The sequence below is a fragment of the Leopardus geoffroyi genome, chromosome C1 (assembly GCF_018350155.1).
Source record: "Leopardus geoffroyi isolate Oge1 chromosome C1, O.geoffroyi_Oge1_pat1.0, whole genome shotgun sequence".
Lineage (NCBI taxonomy): Eukaryota > Metazoa > Chordata > Mammalia > Carnivora > Felidae > Leopardus > Leopardus geoffroyi.
The window spans coordinates 67,281,861-67,299,642 of NC_059328.1; positions in this window are offsets into that span (position 1 = coordinate 67,281,861).

A 17,782-nucleotide genomic window follows, 5' to 3' on the forward strand; every position below is an offset into this window, starting at 1 on the left:
TCTTCAGTATCTGAGCTATAAAATAAAAATAATAAAGTAACACAATTTATATATCGGTGGTAAAGTTAAAAGTAGAATATATATATATATATATATATATATATATATATATATATATATATAACTTGTATATATAATATACAAATGCCTATGTATATATACATTATGTAAATATGTATGTTACATATATAAATGCATACATATAGATATAAATACATACATATATAGGCAATATGTATAATATATATACATTTATATATAATACCAACATATAGATGAGGATTATATAAATACTGATAGATAGATGATATATACATACATACATAGATGATTGTATCCCTCATTTAAGGAGAGCAGGATGTCACTGTTAATTTCTATAAATATTTTCATATTGAGAAAAATATATCTCAATCACTCTAAGTACTAGAAGTACAAACATGAGTAAGATATATAACATCCAATCTTCAGACACTCTCATTCTGACAAAGGAAACAGATAGTTATTAGATAAATTATAAAAATTGTAGTTAGTTGCTTAATGGAATTATAAACAGTATTATCAGAGTACAGAGAGCAAAATATTAAATCTATCTGGGACCATAAGAAAAAGTTTTATGGTCACATCAGTATCACTCATAAATACTGATATGGAAATAAAATGATCTTTGAGCACAGCTTTGAAAAACAAATGAAATTTCATGTGTTACAAAAGAGGATAATAATATTACGCAGTTGAACATTCATAATATTAGAAGTTGTGATTTTATCCTTTTTAATATTTAAATTTTTTTTTTCAACGTTTATTTATTTTTGGGACAGAGAGAGACAGAGCATGAACAGGGGAGGGGCAGAGAGAGAGGGAGACACAGAATCGGAAACAGGCTCCAGGCTCTGAGCCATCAGCCCAGAGCCCGACGCGGGGCTCGAACTCACAGACCGCGAGATCGTGACCTGGCTGAAGTCGGACGCTTAACCAACTGCGCCACCCAGGCGCCCCTTCTTTTTAATATTTAAAAAATTAACATAATATGTCACATCATTAAAAATCACAGACACACACACACACATACACACACACACACACACACACACAGAAAATAAGATTCACCCCATGGAGGCTCATTTCTAGTCCTGTTTTCAAGAAGGATTTACTTATTATCATTAATATTAATAATAGGATTGGTAGTTATAGTACCTAAATGTGCCCTTTGATTTATCAACATCAGATATTTTTCTCCTAAAATTTTACCACGGTAAATGAAAATTTACTCACTCCACCCTACCTCTCCTATCCCAGTATAGAAATATCATTCTATTATCACCCTTACTTCTTATAACTGACTCACAACCATAGAGTTTCTTTTTTATAACTTCTCACTTTTTAGAATGATATTATTAATACTCCACATTTCCCTTCACTTTCCTACTCTTTCCATTTCTATCTCCTGATTTCTGGTACTTATATTTTTACTTTCATATTGTCAAGAATGAAAATACTTATACACTCTTTTATAATTATAATCAAACCTTCCATGAGTCTATAGGTTGTTTCTAAATGCTAAAGATGCATAACTGTTATTTACATTAATACAACTACAATTTACTGAAGAAACAAGTATTTGATGTGAATGTATTCGTCTCTCTAAATTTCTAATGCCATAATCCCTGTGATATTCAAATGGGAATTTTCAAATGGGTTTTCTACATTTCACTAATTGCTCAAAAACAGGCCAATTTAATTTGCTTCATATTTTGGATCATGACTTTCTTGCACTGCTTTCAATATTTTTATTTTGAAATAATGTCAGACTTAGAAATGTTGGAAAGAATGCACTGAGAGATCACATATCCTGTTCCACCAACTCTCCTAATGTTAACAATTTACATAACCATAGTATTGTTATAAAAATGAGAAAATTGACATTGCTACAATACTATTAGCAAAATAATGGACTTTAATTTCACCAGTTTTTCTACTAATGCCCTTTTTCTCTCCCAGGTTACCACATTGGATTTATTTCTCATATCTCCTTAGTTTCTCCTAATCTCTGACAGTTCTTCAGTTTATCCTTGTCTTTTGACTTTGAAACTTATGAAGAGTACGGTCAGTATTTTATAGAATAGCTCTCCATTTCGGTTTGTCTTGTGATTAGGTTGTGATTTTTTTTTTTTTTTTTTGGCAAAAATAACATAGGATTCATGTGTGTTCTCATTGACCTTCATCCCAGAGACATGATGTCCATGTGGTCTATTATGACTGATTTTAACATTAGTCACTTATTTCAGATAGTTTCTGGTGGGTTTCAGCACTGTAGAATTACTGTTTTTTCCTTTGTAATTGATAAATATTTTGCATGAGATCTTTTGTAGCTATACAGATATTCCATTTCTACTCTAATTTTCAACTACCAATTATAGCATCCATCAGTGAATCCTGCTGTAATAATTATTAATGTGGTTTTATCTAATGGTGGTTTTATAGTTTTATCATTCTACATTAATTAGAATCTTTTTGTATTGCAGAGTTGTCTCTTCTACCCTATGTAATTATTTATTAAACTATATATTAGTATGGGCCCAAGGATATTTATTTTGTTCTATGGCTTATAATGCAACACTACCACTATTTAATTGGCTGTTCAATTTTTTCCATCATGGCTATTACTAGCTTCTTCCACTTGGGATGTTATGTCTTCCTGACTTGACTCTGCCCTTTTACCAGTACTTGTTATTTTTTAGCCTAGGAAGACATTCCAGGCATATCTTTTCTTTTCTCTTATATTTGCCCCAGACCTGAAATCTACTTTTCTCCAAAGAAACTTGGTTCATTTTATTATCTACTTGGGTCTATTTTTGGACTTTCTCTTTTAATGGTCAATTTATCTATTTATATACTAGACAATACCACATTGTTCCAATTACAGAGGGAACTTTTAATGAATGATATGGTTATTGCTTGTTTATTGTTTTGGTTTTTTTTAGTGTTTTACTAGGCTAACCTAGCATCGTTGGTTTTCCATATGTACTGTAGTATCAAATTGTTTAACTTCACAAAATACTGGATGGTATTTTAACTGTAATTAGAATGGAGTTATGCATTAACTTAATGAGAACTGATATCTTTGTAATGTAGAATCATCTTCTCTAAAAGTACAGAATATATATTCCATTATTTCAAGCCTTCTTTTCTGAGTTTCAGGAGTATTCATAATTTTTTTCTCATACAGATTTTATGTCAATTTTATTCTTTAGTATTTAATCCTCTTTGTTATTATCATAAATGAAGCTTTTGCTATTCAGCTGTTGTTTGTATATATGAAAACTATTGATTGTTGTATGTTAATTTTAGACCCAATATTTTTTTTCTGAATTCTTAATGTTTTAGTTAGTTTTATTATTGATTATCTGGGGTTTTCCAGGTATACTATCATAGATGCAAACAGACATTAATGGACTTTTTCACACCCATTTTATCCTAGTAGTTGATTTCTCTTATCTAATTGCATTGACTAATGCCTCTAGCACAGAGTTGAAGAGTACAGTGTCATCTACCGTCACATTAAATGGTTTTTAGTTTCTCTTCTACAGTATCTCATATCAGGATCACTATCCCTTCTCTGTTTGGATTTGGATTTGTCTAGTATAGCCTTCCATTCCTTTCTCAATCACTTGGTGTTAGGTATACCTCTCATACACAGCATATAGTTGGCTCTTGTTTTGTGGTCCCCAATTTTTTTTCTTAACTAGGTGAGTCAGTTCATATTCAAATATATTAATATCCAGATATAAGCATATGGCAGATAAATTTATTCTGAAGTCTTTCATATTTTACAATCATATTTATGTTATTGTATTTGTTTACATAGATATTAGCTCTGTTACACTGATCTGTAAACCTTCTTAGGGGATTCCAATCACAGAAATACAATTCCTTCCTTGCCAGTCTTTCATTTCCACTACTTGTTCTTAGATCCTTTTTATATTTCATATATTTATATCCTCCTTTATGTCATTTTGTTTCCTTGACTGTTTTCCTGCTTTTCTTCAGTATATGTTATTCGATTTTCATTTCTCATTTTAGCTCTTAAAATTTGTTATTAATTTATGACATTTTTTCTTATCCCTTTTCTTTTTAGAGTTCGATCTATTCTCTTTTTCTCTGGTTCTATTTCTCTGGTTTTTGCCAATTCCACTTTTTAAATTTCTGATTCAAATACTTGCTTGAGTACATATAATTCTACTTGGAATGCTAGCTTACACACTTCTACTCTGTTATTTTTGGGGAGAAGGAAGGGGTACATTTTGTGCTGTGTGTAATTTTTTTCTTATTTTCTTCAATAGCTTTGTAAGCATTTCACTTTTCTTTTGTTCACTTTTATGGTATTAGTGTGTATTATATTAGGAAATGGTAAAGGAGTATGCGATATTCCTAGTGCAAGTTTACTCTTATTTCAGTAGAGCACAATCCAGATACTTTAGGTTTGCTTGTTTGTTTTGATGGCAAGATTGTAGTCCTCTGATTTCATGATTCTCATTAGTCTTGCAGTAACACTACATTTCCCTCCCCCTTTTCTATGTTTTCTGTTCACTAACTAGTTGCCAAAGGATGTCCTTTTCTTTTTTGTTTTGCTTTGTTTCAGTGTCCCTTTGCATCTGGCCTTTCATCCATGATTCTCCAGTCACTTGCTGTTGAGATGTCTTCCTACATTTTTTTCTCTGATCTGCCCAAACACTTTTTCCAGTATTTTCAGATTTGGGTGGTCGTTTTATATTACACTAAGGCCCTTCACCAGCCATCCTCTTCTGCTCATCTGTCTTCCCTATAGTTTTTTGGGTGTTGTTGGTTTATTGTTTGTTTGTTTCAGTCTGTGGACAGCACAAAGCATTGAGGCTGACTGGAGGTAAGGCAGAAATATGAGAGATCACATATTAGGATTTATTAATTGTATTTTTTTTACTCATTTTGTGGGTTTTGTGTTCTGTCTTCAAATTATGATGGTTTTTCATAAAATTTATGTCTCTCTTTTATTTTTTTCATATGAGTTGGGAGGATATTTTTGGAGATACTTAGTTTGTTCTTGCCATTATTCTCTTATCCAGAAGTCTCTTCTTATACTGATTTTTATTTGTTTATTGTTTGTTTTAATATTTCAAATGGCCTTTCCTTTTCTCTATTATTAGAATATATGTTGTATGTCTTTGTTATATACATAATGCTTTTCAGCTTATTCCTTAATACATTTATTGCTGGTTTTTTAGTACTTTTATATATCATCCAATTAGATTCCTAATTTTTAAAGTTTGCTTTATATTTAAATCTTAACTTTCTCCTAAAGCTTTATTGTTTAGTTTTTTATTTTTTCAATCATTTTCCTTTTTTTGTTGAGAAAGAATTTCCTTTCACTTGACATTCTATGCCTACATGAAATGGCATTATTAGAACAATCTGACCTATCACTATCCTTTCAGCTACTCCTCCAGAGGGGAAGAGAGTGTCTTATCTAACAAGCAAATTTTGTAGAAGAAACTGAAGAGGTCATGGCTCTGTTTCTTTTCTCTCTTTTTCTTCAAATTTGATGTATTATAAAGATGAAGCACTGAAGTAAAACTTTTTAAAGAGGATATTAGAAGTTGTTTCTAGATCAGAAAGATGGCCAATGGCATCTGACAGAAGAGAGCAAAATCTAAGATAACAGACTTGGGTAAGTTCACCAGAGGAAGCCGGGACTAAGGACACAACCGAGGGAAGACTTTCAAAGCTACTGATAGAGAATCCCCCATAACAGCAATACAGGGAAGCATATTTTGAGTATCTAAACAGACAAAAGTGGAGAGACAGGCAAGGTCAATAAAAAAATAGTCAAAGTATTTTTAGGTGACATTTCAGGGTTATTTCAGAGTTATTGTAGGCAACATATCTGACAAATTATGCTACTCTAAGAGAAACAAATATTTGAAACATTAAAAGGATGCTAAGCAGAACTATAACAAAACTCTGGGCCTGTTTCTGATATTGGTCAGCAGGGAAAATAATTTCTTGATGGGCTCATCTAATTCAGGGGGGTGAAAAGTGTAAGATTTTGGATGCTTTTGGAAAATGTGGTATTTATTGGTTTTGTTCCACTAACTATGGGAAACTTTATATGGAAAAAGCAAAAACAAACAGATGCCATGGTGAGGGAAAAAAAGAAATATTGTGAGAAGGCATGGCAGAGATAGTGCTTCTTTTGGGACCAGTAGGAATGCAAGTTCAGAAACATGAATAGCAACTTCCATTCAAAATCTGCTGAGGGTTATTCTCCAGTTGAAGCAAATATGGGTTAGGAATAGGAAAGTCTGGCATCTCATCTAAAATTTTGGCAAAGGGCAACAATTCCTCAAATGCTTTTTTCTGAGAGAGGAAGCATCATGTTTTGGTTATTGATGTAGAGTACTAAAATATGTATTTTGATGCAAGATGGCCTTTCATCAAAAATGTTTAAATTCACAGCTTATAGATTCTGGAACATTAGCATAGGTTAACTAGAAATCTAATAAGGCTGAAACTTGGGAAGATTTAAAAAAAAAAAAAAACTAACTACTTTTACTCTAATATCCTTAAGTTTCCGTCATAGTTTCTTAAGTTTCTTTCACGGCTTTTAGTAACTAAATTCTAGATTATAGAACCATAATTTTGCTTGAGTCCCCATTTCTAGAGACAGTGGATGGGCTTATTTTTAAAATTTGTGGGGTACAGGCCAGTGCTATGATGGTATTCTGTACCCTTTTATTTTCCATATGAAACTATGGGTCGGCAACATCAGATAGCTTAGATAAGTAATGTCAGCAGTGTTAACGGAATATGTGGAAGAGAGCCAAGCCTGATTCTATCAGCCACCTTCATTGGAAACACCGGGACAGAGATTCCATAATACAAATTAAAACAGGGAAGAAATTTTGGGTGCTCCTTTATTGGATTTCCATCTCTTAGACTTTCAACTTACAAGGTCAAAGGAATTTGACTTTGACTCTTTTGAATTTGATGTATTTATAAGATTTGACATTAATATTTTGGAGTATTAATCAATATTTTGGAATCTGATAAAAGGATGAGGTTATAGTATAAATTTGGGGCATCTCTATTTTTTTGTTATTTTTTTAAATTTAAATGTAAGCAGTTAAGATCATTGCAGAAAATTTTTTTAAGTTTATTTATTTATTTGAGAGAGAGACGGAGAGAGAGAGAGTGAGCACATGAGCAGAGGAAGGGCAGAGAGAGAGGAGGAGAGAGAATCCAAGCAACCTCCATGCCCTGAGAGCCTGCTGTGGGGCTCGATCCCACAAACTGCCAGATCATGATCTGAGCCAAATTCAAGAATTGGACACTCAACAGACTGAGCCACCCAGGCACCCCCATTGCAGAACTTCTGATAAGCTGTATGGGATAATGTGGCTGGACACAATTTGAGTTGGAAAATAGAACAGAAAGTGGGGTTTCAGTCTTAGATACAGAGAAACCCTGAAATTTCTTTGATTTATGTGCTCCTTTATTCTAGATCCTTCTGGAAGTCAAATTTTGAAACCTCACTAATGGGGATTTAGAGTGGCTGGTGTTGGAGAAATGGACTCAAGGAATGTAGCAGAATCACTCTGAGGAAAATCACTACTGATCTCTTTGCTTCATAGACAGCCACATTCTGGGTTGATCAAAGGCCTCATGGATAGACAAAATGGTTTAAGAGAACAGATCAAGGAAAATCTGGAATTTAAGATTAGGGAACCTCCTTTCATCCAGCACCTTAATTCTTCAAATCAGCCCACCAGGTCCCACTATTTCTTTGACTCTCAGGAATTCACCTGGGTTGTTCAAGCAATTTTATCAGAGGATTTTCAATACAGAAAAGGAAGCTTCACCCATATCAATAGAATTCTCAATCAGATATATGCTAGATCAGTGGTGTTTTCCCAAACTTTCTATATCTTCACATTTAAAGATTTTACTATTAGTTATTATGGTACCTGAATGTCTAGATATAACTGACAGGACAGATTTCCATCACCAACACTTCTTCCTACTTGGCACAATAAAATATTATTTGACCTGTGTTCTCACATATTACTTGCAGAACTATTCATTGACTTTAATTCAATGACTTAGGTTCTCAATCTACAAAAGCTCTAGGCTCATGACTGTCTGCTTTTATTATTCCTGCAAGTCAGGTTGGCTTATGTAATAATACTGCATAGCAGTTCAGACTAGGTAATGGTATTTAAATTCTGACTATTTGTTCATTCATGCACAAGGATTAACTAAGTCAAGCCGTCTGTTCAAAACTCATGATAGCGGAGTGAACAGAAATATGAGAACCTTGCCCTTAAGAAGCTTACACTCCAGTGACAGTCTGGCAATTATCCTGAATAAATAAGATATTTACAGGGTACAAGAAGTGCTGTGAACACACAATTGATGTCTTGTAACAGAGTGACTGCCATACTGGGGCAAGGGGTGTCTCCATGTGAAATGAAAAAGAAAGGAGATTCTAAGCAGAAGGCATTTAAGAGGACCTGAAGACACGAAAGAGCCAGTCACATCAAGAGTTGGAGGGTGAGGAACGCATTCCAGGCTATGAGAATAGCCAGTGGCTGCAAAAGCTTTCAGGCCTGGGAAAACTTAGCAGGGCTCTTAGCCCCCAATTTTTAGTGGCTAGTAGGATGCAGCTTATCTATAAGCAACCAACAGAACTGTATGATGCATCACAATTGCAATACCCGTTTGGGTACTTGCTACGGGTACTAAATAGTGTGGCTCCAGTGAGGAAAGTGGGAGGAAAAGCGACAACATAGAGTAAGTACCACAGGAGAATGTATAGCACCTTGTGTAGACAGATAGTGTCCTGCATAGGTAGGGCACGCTAAGGCATTTACATTTTAGTCAGTGAACATTTGAGAAGTCCAAGACCTGTTTTTTCATCAGAACAGTGACAAGGCTTGGTTCCCACTGTACAAAGTTGCTGTTTGGAGAAGGGACAGCAGAGGAGCAAGAATGGAGACGGTGCTACTCTGCTTCAGTGGCCTCCAAAGAGCAGCTTGTATGTGGCACTATCTTGGGCTCTTTCAGTGTGAAGACCTGCACATTCTCTTAGGTGTTTTGAGCTCAGGGGCAACTAATTTTAGCAGAATTCACAAAATGTGAACATTTCCATATTTAATGGCACACAGCAGCAAAAGCCCCTTGAGCCAGGAAATTGTGAAGTTTTGCCAGGCTTATAGCAGGAGGGCTCGCTGAAAAATCACCAGGATGGGATTTGTGGCCCAAAAAGAGCAGGGCAGTAACAAGGATTTCTTGTCTACAGTACAAATTGGAGGATACTCGTGGGGTAAAAACTTGCTAAAAGTCACTACTGTAAGGATATCAGCTGTTAGAATAAATGTATTATTTCCCTTAGGTAGCTTTCTTCTGTGATACATGTGAATTAATCTACATGATTTCAGTACACAGAGATATCTGTCTTCAGCTTCATGTAGAATTACATCAGCTAATTTTCTTTGCAAGCAAAACATGCAAATTGTATATTTCCTGATTCCTTTTAAATATTTTATCTATTAAGTCATATTCCATGTGACAAACACTGCTTACAATTTCTAAACTGTAAGAGATTTCAATCCAAGTTTAACAGTTGGTACCAGGCAAATGGCTAGTTTTCCCTAAAGTAATCCTATGGGAATCCTAAAGCCAAGGTTCTAGAATTAAATGGTGATATACATAGGCAAAATCTCTGTGGGTTTAAGATTTCAACAGTGTCAAGTTCAAATGCATATAGTATGACCTTGGCCAAAGGAGTTTAGGGAAATGTGTTTTGGAGCCCTTCGTTATTAGAGGAAAAGTTTGGACCGTAATGAACAGCTTTCATCACAGCTTCCAGAAGGATATGTGGTCCAGGGGTGATAATATTAGTTCAGGTTATACCACCATGTAAATTTAAGAGAAACTTGGCCCAACTTTCTGGGTCTCATATTTTCTTTTTCTCAACTGATAGCAAATTTATTCTGCAACTAAGACCATTACTGACAGAAATAAAATCATTTAAAAGAAATAATTACTTGAAGGATTATGCCATTGTTAGTAACTAGTCAGGATTATTTTGACCCTTTTATTATTTCATATATATATATTTCTGTATGAAACATCTTAGCAACTTCATATCTGTGGTATTCTAGCATTTGATCGTTTTGTGTGTGTGTGTGTGTGTGTGTGTGTGTGTGTGTGTGTGTGTTGTTCAATGTACTTGTTCTAGACCATTAATGATTTTTTTAGTTTTAAAAGTTTTATCCTTGGCTCTGGAAAATGTTTTTTGCTCCTTTTTTTTTGACAATTTGCCCATTTAAATAAACCTGCTACTCCTCCTAAAATTTTTTTTAATGTTTATTTGTTTTTGAGACAGAGAGAGACAGAGCATGAGAGGGGAGGGCCAGAGAGAAAGGGAGACACAGAATCCTAAGCAGACTCCAGGCTCTGAGCTGTCAGCACAGATCCCGATGCGGGGCTCGAAATCATGGACCGTGATATCATGACCTGAGCTGAAGTCGGAAGCTTAACCAACTTAGCCACCCAGGCGCCTCCCCCCCCAGCTTCTCCTTCTAAAGCTACTATTAATGAGAAGTTGATCCTTTTGGATTGAACTTAATGTTTGTATTTTTCCAGTTTTAGTTTCTATTTTTTATCTTTATGTTCTACTTCTTGGAAGATTTCCTACACTGTTGACCTTTAAATTGAATTGTTATTTTGCTAAAGAAAATTTTGATTTTCAAGACCCTCTTCATGCTCTCTAATTGTTCATCTTTCGTGTCCTATTCTTGCTTTATGGGCACAATATTTTCTGTCATCTCTCTGATATATGACAGGTCTCATTATTGGCTACTGTTCCTGGCATTGTGTTTTTTTCTGTGAACTCCTTTTGAGATTGCTCATATTAATTTATTTTTTTCTTATCAGAGTATTATTACAAAATGTTGGGTTGTGCTTGGCTCTCTATTCATATTTAAGATTAAAGCACCAAAAAGCTGACTGGCTGCTCTCTATGAGTGGGCATTAAGATTATTGACTTGTAAGTTTCACTGTAGAATGACCACTTGAATTGACTTTTTTGTTTTAAGGTATGCAGCTCTCTAAGTGTCAATATATGAAGTCTTTTCTCTGGAGCTATTTAGTTATTCAAGAGAAAATTCACTGAATCTTCTACTTGAGAGAAATTTCGCTTTCCAACAGTCTCAAAGCAGGGAAGGGTAAGGTACCCTTAGCATTTAGATTTAGCACCATTCAGCATGTAGACATTGATTCATTTTATTATTTATTTATTTTACTTTTTTAAGCTTATTTATTGATTGAGAGGGAGAGAGAAAGCGAGAGAGAATGAGTGGGAGAGGGGCAAGGAGAGGGAGAGAGGGACAGAGAGAATCCCAACCAGGCTCTGCGCTGTCATCAAGGAGCACAATGTGGGGCTCTATCTCACGAACCATGATTCATGACCTGAGCCGAAATCAAGAGTCCAACACTTCATTGACTGAGTCACCCAGGTGCTCTTCATTTTATTGTTTATTTAACCCTATCCTCAACCCTGCCCTTGACTGCACGGGATACCAGTTGTATGAATTGGTGGCAGGATTTTGATGTGGTCTCTCCACTCTCTGTACAAACATCTAACCAAATGCCCAATTATTAGCACAAGCTTCACCCCACCTTTCCTGTGACCTGTGCTTATAAGCTTTGAGGCCTTCAGCAGTTCACACAGATGAATTGCCTTACTTTTCCTGAATACCCTTTTCTTTAGCATTGAGGGTATAAGTTTCCTTTTTCCTAAGTTTGTTTGCTTATTTATTTATTTATTTACTTATTTATCTTTGAGAGAGAGAGAGAGAGAGAGAGAGAGCACATGAGTGAGGGGGACAGAGAAAGGGAGAGAGAGAATCCCAAGCAGGCTCTGCACTTATCAGTAGATGCAGGGCTTGAACTCACAAACCATGAGATCATGACTTGAGCTGAAATCAAGAGTGGGACACTTAACCCACTGAAGCCTCCAAGGTGCCCTACTTTCCCTACACTTTAATATTATCACTTTTTCATGGGCTTCTTCTCTTCTAACAATATGTTGTCAGAGTTCCTTTATTGTTGCCTCTTCTTACCTTCTCTTTGTCCTCATGTGCTCTCTAACTATAACTCTGCTGGGCTTGCATGTTTCACAAATATGTAAGCAGCTTGAAGGCACGCACCATATTTTGTTTAGTCTTTTTTTCACAAGCAACTAGGATGGTGTATGGCATAAGGTAGGAGTGTAGAAGTTCAGTTGGTTTTAAGGGACTAATTATGAAAACCAGCATTTATTAAACTACTATTGAGCAGAGTATTTTCTTCCAGTAAACTCCACAAACAAGTATCAAACTGAAATGAGTTGACCATTTTCTTCCAGCAATTATAGGGATGAGCAGGAAGGCAGATAGATATTAGTATTGCTGCCAGTTGGTCTCAGCCAATATAAAATAACCACAAAGCCCAGGAAATTTGGTTTTGATTCCCTAAAAGGATTTTGTTGTTGGATCTATTGTACAAGGGAAGTGTGTTTTCCTATAAAGGGAATGAGGACAAATAAGAAATAAATTGTCTTCTCATAACAGTTTGGAAACATATACCCAAATCAGAATTGGCCTCTTGATTGAATTTATTCTATTAGTTTTAGGCCATCCTATAGGCCATTTAGATGATTGACCATGTGGAAAGTCGGAGTAGATTATCTCGTCAACCTCTTTTTAATATCAATATTTTTCATTAGATACTATAGCAATAGAGATCCATCAATTTTTCCTAGTGCATTTCTATCCTGAATGTTTATATATGTCAGAATGTGATCCAAGGTCAAATGCTGCACTGTATTTTAAATAAGGAGGATTTATCATTTCATAGAGGCCAGGAAAAATTTTTCCCTCTATGGTTAGGTGATTTTTAGCTTTTCACACTTGCAGTGAAAACTTACTTTTTATAGAAAAAAGAAACACCTATCCATTGTAGAAAATGTCTTTTAGTTTGGGGATAGGGGAAAAAATGAGGTGCTGAATGAAAAATGATCTGCTCTTCTGTCAACCTTCAAAGAGGTGATTTTTCTCCGGTCTGCTTGGCAATGAGATTTATTTTGATTCAGCTCTATCAGCAACAGGCCAAAGTGCAGTGTTTCTTTTCTTTTCCCTTTTTTGTTTTGTTTTTCTTTAATTTGAAATTAATCAAATCAAACATTGCCATGCTGTACCTTGAGGCTGATATGAAATAAGAAAGCCAACTTGCCTGTTGTGGTCTGGATTACTATGCTCCACTACTATTGATTGGGCAGTTATAGTCTTGCTGGTTGAATTTTAAATGTGGCTTGATGCACCCAGGCATGTGATCATCTAAATACAACTCCAGACACTTTAGCAATTAGAAAAAAAGCAATTTCTCTGAAGCTGGTTGGAAATACAAAAATGGCTTGTGAAATGAACAAAATATGTTCTCTTGGCCAGGGACAGCAAGATGGAGAAAGGTTAGGGAGATAGAAGGAAGACTTAACAGTTAGAAGTGTTGGGAGATAATTGGCCTTCCCACATTAAAAAGCGTAACCTTTGTTCTAGGATTATTGAAATAATATAGAGTTGTTAAACTGATAACAGTTTAGTTTGAAAACGGCTGACTTTTTTCAAGAAATGTATGTTGGCACAGTGCTCACATTGAGAAAAATGTATCTGCGTTTCATATATACTGGCATTTCATAGAATATAATTAATATTCAGCGTAATTAACAAGGTATGTATTGTATTCTCTCTATAAAGATTTCTAGTGCCCGACTGATTGAATAGGAATGAGGACACATGTTTTAAATACACCCTATTCTAGCCTAAACTGAAACAGCAGGAATGTCTAGTCACTAGAGGGCAGCCATAATCTGTTACAGTCCATAAAGATCTTCCTGGATATCCAAGTCCAATTGCGGATGTGGAGGGCATGATTTCATGAAAATCAGGGAGCTCTTTTTCAGCTGTACTTATTTTAGAAAGAGGACACTACCATCCTTGTTTAGACAACCTATCAGAAATGATCTGATTAAAAGGCAAAGCAAACAGATGATTACAACACTGCTTGTGTAAATTTCATGTAAATATATACCGCAGTTATCACAGGAAAAACTGAATGTAATAAAGCCTGTGAGCTTTCACGTGGATGGACGGGCCTCATCCACGTTTCTATTGTTTGCTATGGTTGCCAGGAAACCAAAGTTCCAAGCAAGGAAAGGAAATCACTGAACAAGTAACTATGGAATGACTATGAGGCTGCTCATTTCTTCAAAATTTAGCTAGCTTCAGAGTGCATGTAGAAGTGCATGGGAATCAAAAGCAAATGAACACTTCATGTCAGCAGATGTTAGAATTTTGTAATGGGTAAATGTGCTCCATGCCAACATAAAAAACGAACACTGCCAAGTAAGCCTTACACATGGTAGAGTTTAAGACTCTTGCCTTTATAGAGACCTCCTTGTCTGGACAATCTGAATTAAAGATAAGTGCCAATTAGCATTATGCAGACATTTCAGCTCCGTCCTTTCCTTTAGAACCACACACCTACCAACTTAAAAATCATTTGCAGGATCTATTAAACCCAGTAGAGGTCAGTAATGAGCAGACATTGCAGTGCATGGTTATTCACTGTATCTCACACTGTTAGAATACTTCCTATAGGTCATCTACATCACCTTCTGTGAAGTGTACAAGAAAAGTACTGACTATTGTTGGTGATAGTATCCTAATGATAGTCCAGTGGTGTAATGGTCATAAGATTAGTTAAAAGAATATGGAAAGACAAGCATTGCTATTTGCATAGAATAAAAAGAACTGTAAACACATGCCTTATTAATATCGTGTTTCACATCTGCAATAAGATCAATTTTCTTTAGGGGAGCCTGGGTGGTTCAGTCAGTTAAGCGACTGACTTTGGCTCAGGTCATGATTTCGCAGTTCATGGGTTCGAGCAAAATGTCAGGCTCTGTGCTGTCTCAGACCCTGGAAACTGCTTTGGATTCTGTGTCTCCCTCTCTCTCTGCCCCTTCCCTGCTCATGCTCGCTTGCTCTCTCTTTCCTTCAAAAATAAACATTAAAAAAATTTTACAAAAAGGTAAAATTTTCTTTATACTAATGAATGATGAATGAATAAATGATTGGGCTTAATATTATCTTCAGATAAGATAACATTTTGAAGGAATATACACAGACCCATTACTTTTAATTTTGTTAGGTGTATATAGATGATTCTATGCCACATAATTTAAAATTGCAAAATAATTCATATTAGCCTTTTGATATTTTATGCCCATCCCAATCAACATTCACTGTGAGTGAAAGCATAATCATGTGAAGGTCCACACAACTTTAAAAAGATTGGCATCACTATTATCATGAATCCAAATTAAATTTCAGATATCTGTGGATAACAAAAATAGTGCTTTTGTCATGACCTATCAATGGAGATTTGCTGCTTTGTTCCACTGACAATTTTGAATTTTACAACCACTTTGTAAAATGTATCAGATATATGAATAATGGAATTAGAAAGTTGTAAAATGATATTTACTTTGCTTAGCCAAAATTTTACTTCATCCCAGGTATTTTACAGTGTCCAGAAAGATTTTTTTATATACTTACATACTGTTTTATAAAAGTTAAACATGCCAAAGTCTAAGCACAATTAAAGTTAGTTAAGTCCCCCCCCCCCCCACCCCTCACCCCGGCAAGTGTCAGTGCAGTTTAAATTGCAAGGAGCCCTTGATTTGATGTTAAAAGACCTGACATCCAGCCCTGGGTGTGTTTGAATACACAGTGTGACCTTAAGCAAGACCCTCAATCTTGACTTCATTCCCTCTTTTATAAAGTGAGGTGGATTCGACCGGCCGATTTTGCAGGTTCATTCCTAGTGTCCTGGTTGTACTTCTCTTTCATACCCATTTAATTCCACATTATGTATAGTCATTTATATACTTGTCAAATCCCTCCTTGGAGGACAGAAGCTCTGTCCCTGAAAGTAAGAAATACGCCAGTCATTTTCTCTCCCGCAAAGTAGATAGCAAAGGAACCAGCACACAGCAGATGGGGGCACCGTAAATGTTTGTGGAAACCAAAATGGGGCATAGGAGTACCGTCTTATTCTAAGAGACAGAAACACACTTCTCTTCTCTGAACTGATGCATTGTGGTGACTGCCACTCCATTTCATCAGCATGGGAATGAAAGACAGCAAGTAAAAAAACGTGGAAGCTTTTGGAGCTTAAAAAATGTATATGCAGAACATGACTGAAAAGTTACATCTTCTATTCTGCGGTGTTTGGGGTCGCTAAAGGTCCAAAGATTCTTTACTTTAGGAGTTAAGTAATCAACTGCAGCGCAGAAAAGCGAGTCTGTTCTCTAGTTCTCAAACATCTTATTTATACCTGATGACCTCTGAACATTTTAATCTTCGTAGTAGATGTATCTCTGAGCAGTAATATCAGCATAGGTGAGTCAGTCATTTAACTTCTGAGTTTATGAAAAGAGTACCTAGGATATTCTAGATATTCTAGACATCTTTCCTTTGTGTAAGTCTGACAGGGAAAAAAATGGAGGAAAACAAACATATTCATATATTCAGGTACTTCCTAACATTTCTCCTCCAAGCATAATTTAGAGAAGTTGTTTCAGATGTAAAGAAAGGGATGTTGCATACATCGTTACATTGCAACTTTGTGGGTTTGCTTTTAATTACTTCACAGATTAAAAAGAATAGTTAAAATGAAATTGAGCCGAGAGTTTAAATCACTCTAATCCCTGTATGAGTCCAAATAAAAATAGTTTATTATGAAAGTCACTCAAACCACAAATAAACACACTAAAACAGGCATATAGAAAAATTATGATCTTAAATCTTAATCTATTCCTGTTTTTCTTAAACGCCTGAGGTGTTTATGTAAGGGGATGAGGTTTAGGTTTTTAGTTTTATCACTTCACTGTGTGTAAATGAGTAACAAAAGCACCAAAAATGCAATCCTTGAAATCATAAATATCTGTCTGAGAAGATGACCTTCCCAAAGCCACTTTCTTTTTCCTGAAACTCTTTCCTGCTCTGGCCATAAGGTTGAAGAAACCGCTCACCATTCTGACAACCAACCACAGTGGCCCATCTGTCTCCTAAACTATCCCCACTACCCGCCTTTGTATTATTTTCCCCTTATTTATCATGGCATTCTGAAGGCCTTTTCATACTCCCAGAGTATTCACACATGGGACATGGGGGCCTGTCCCTTGTCTGCCCTCATTTGATGTGGTTGGTTAGCTTGTCCTGGAGTAACTTTCTGTTCCCTGGGGAAAAGCACCTGATAAGACCCTGCTGGGCCCTGTCTCAAAGGAGAGAACAAATCTGCGTAGTCTTAAATCGACTGGACTAGGGGTTAAATGCTGAAGTGACCTTGGCACCTGGAGATACTGCATCCCTGACCTTCAAGCTGCTGAGCCTGTGAATGACTGCTGAGCTGCTAGAGGTGTCACAGAGAGACTCAGTGGGGATGAGAATTTCTAATGATTTATGGAACTTTGCTCTGTACTGAGAACTATACTTTTTGGTTATAGGACATGTTAGAAATTATTGCAATATGGAACTTCTGTTAACTGTTTGGGAGAAACATATGCACGATAATGTTTATTATTATCAAGCTCTGCAATGTGCACGCGTGCTCACATGCATTCTGTTTCCTGTGAATCTGAAGT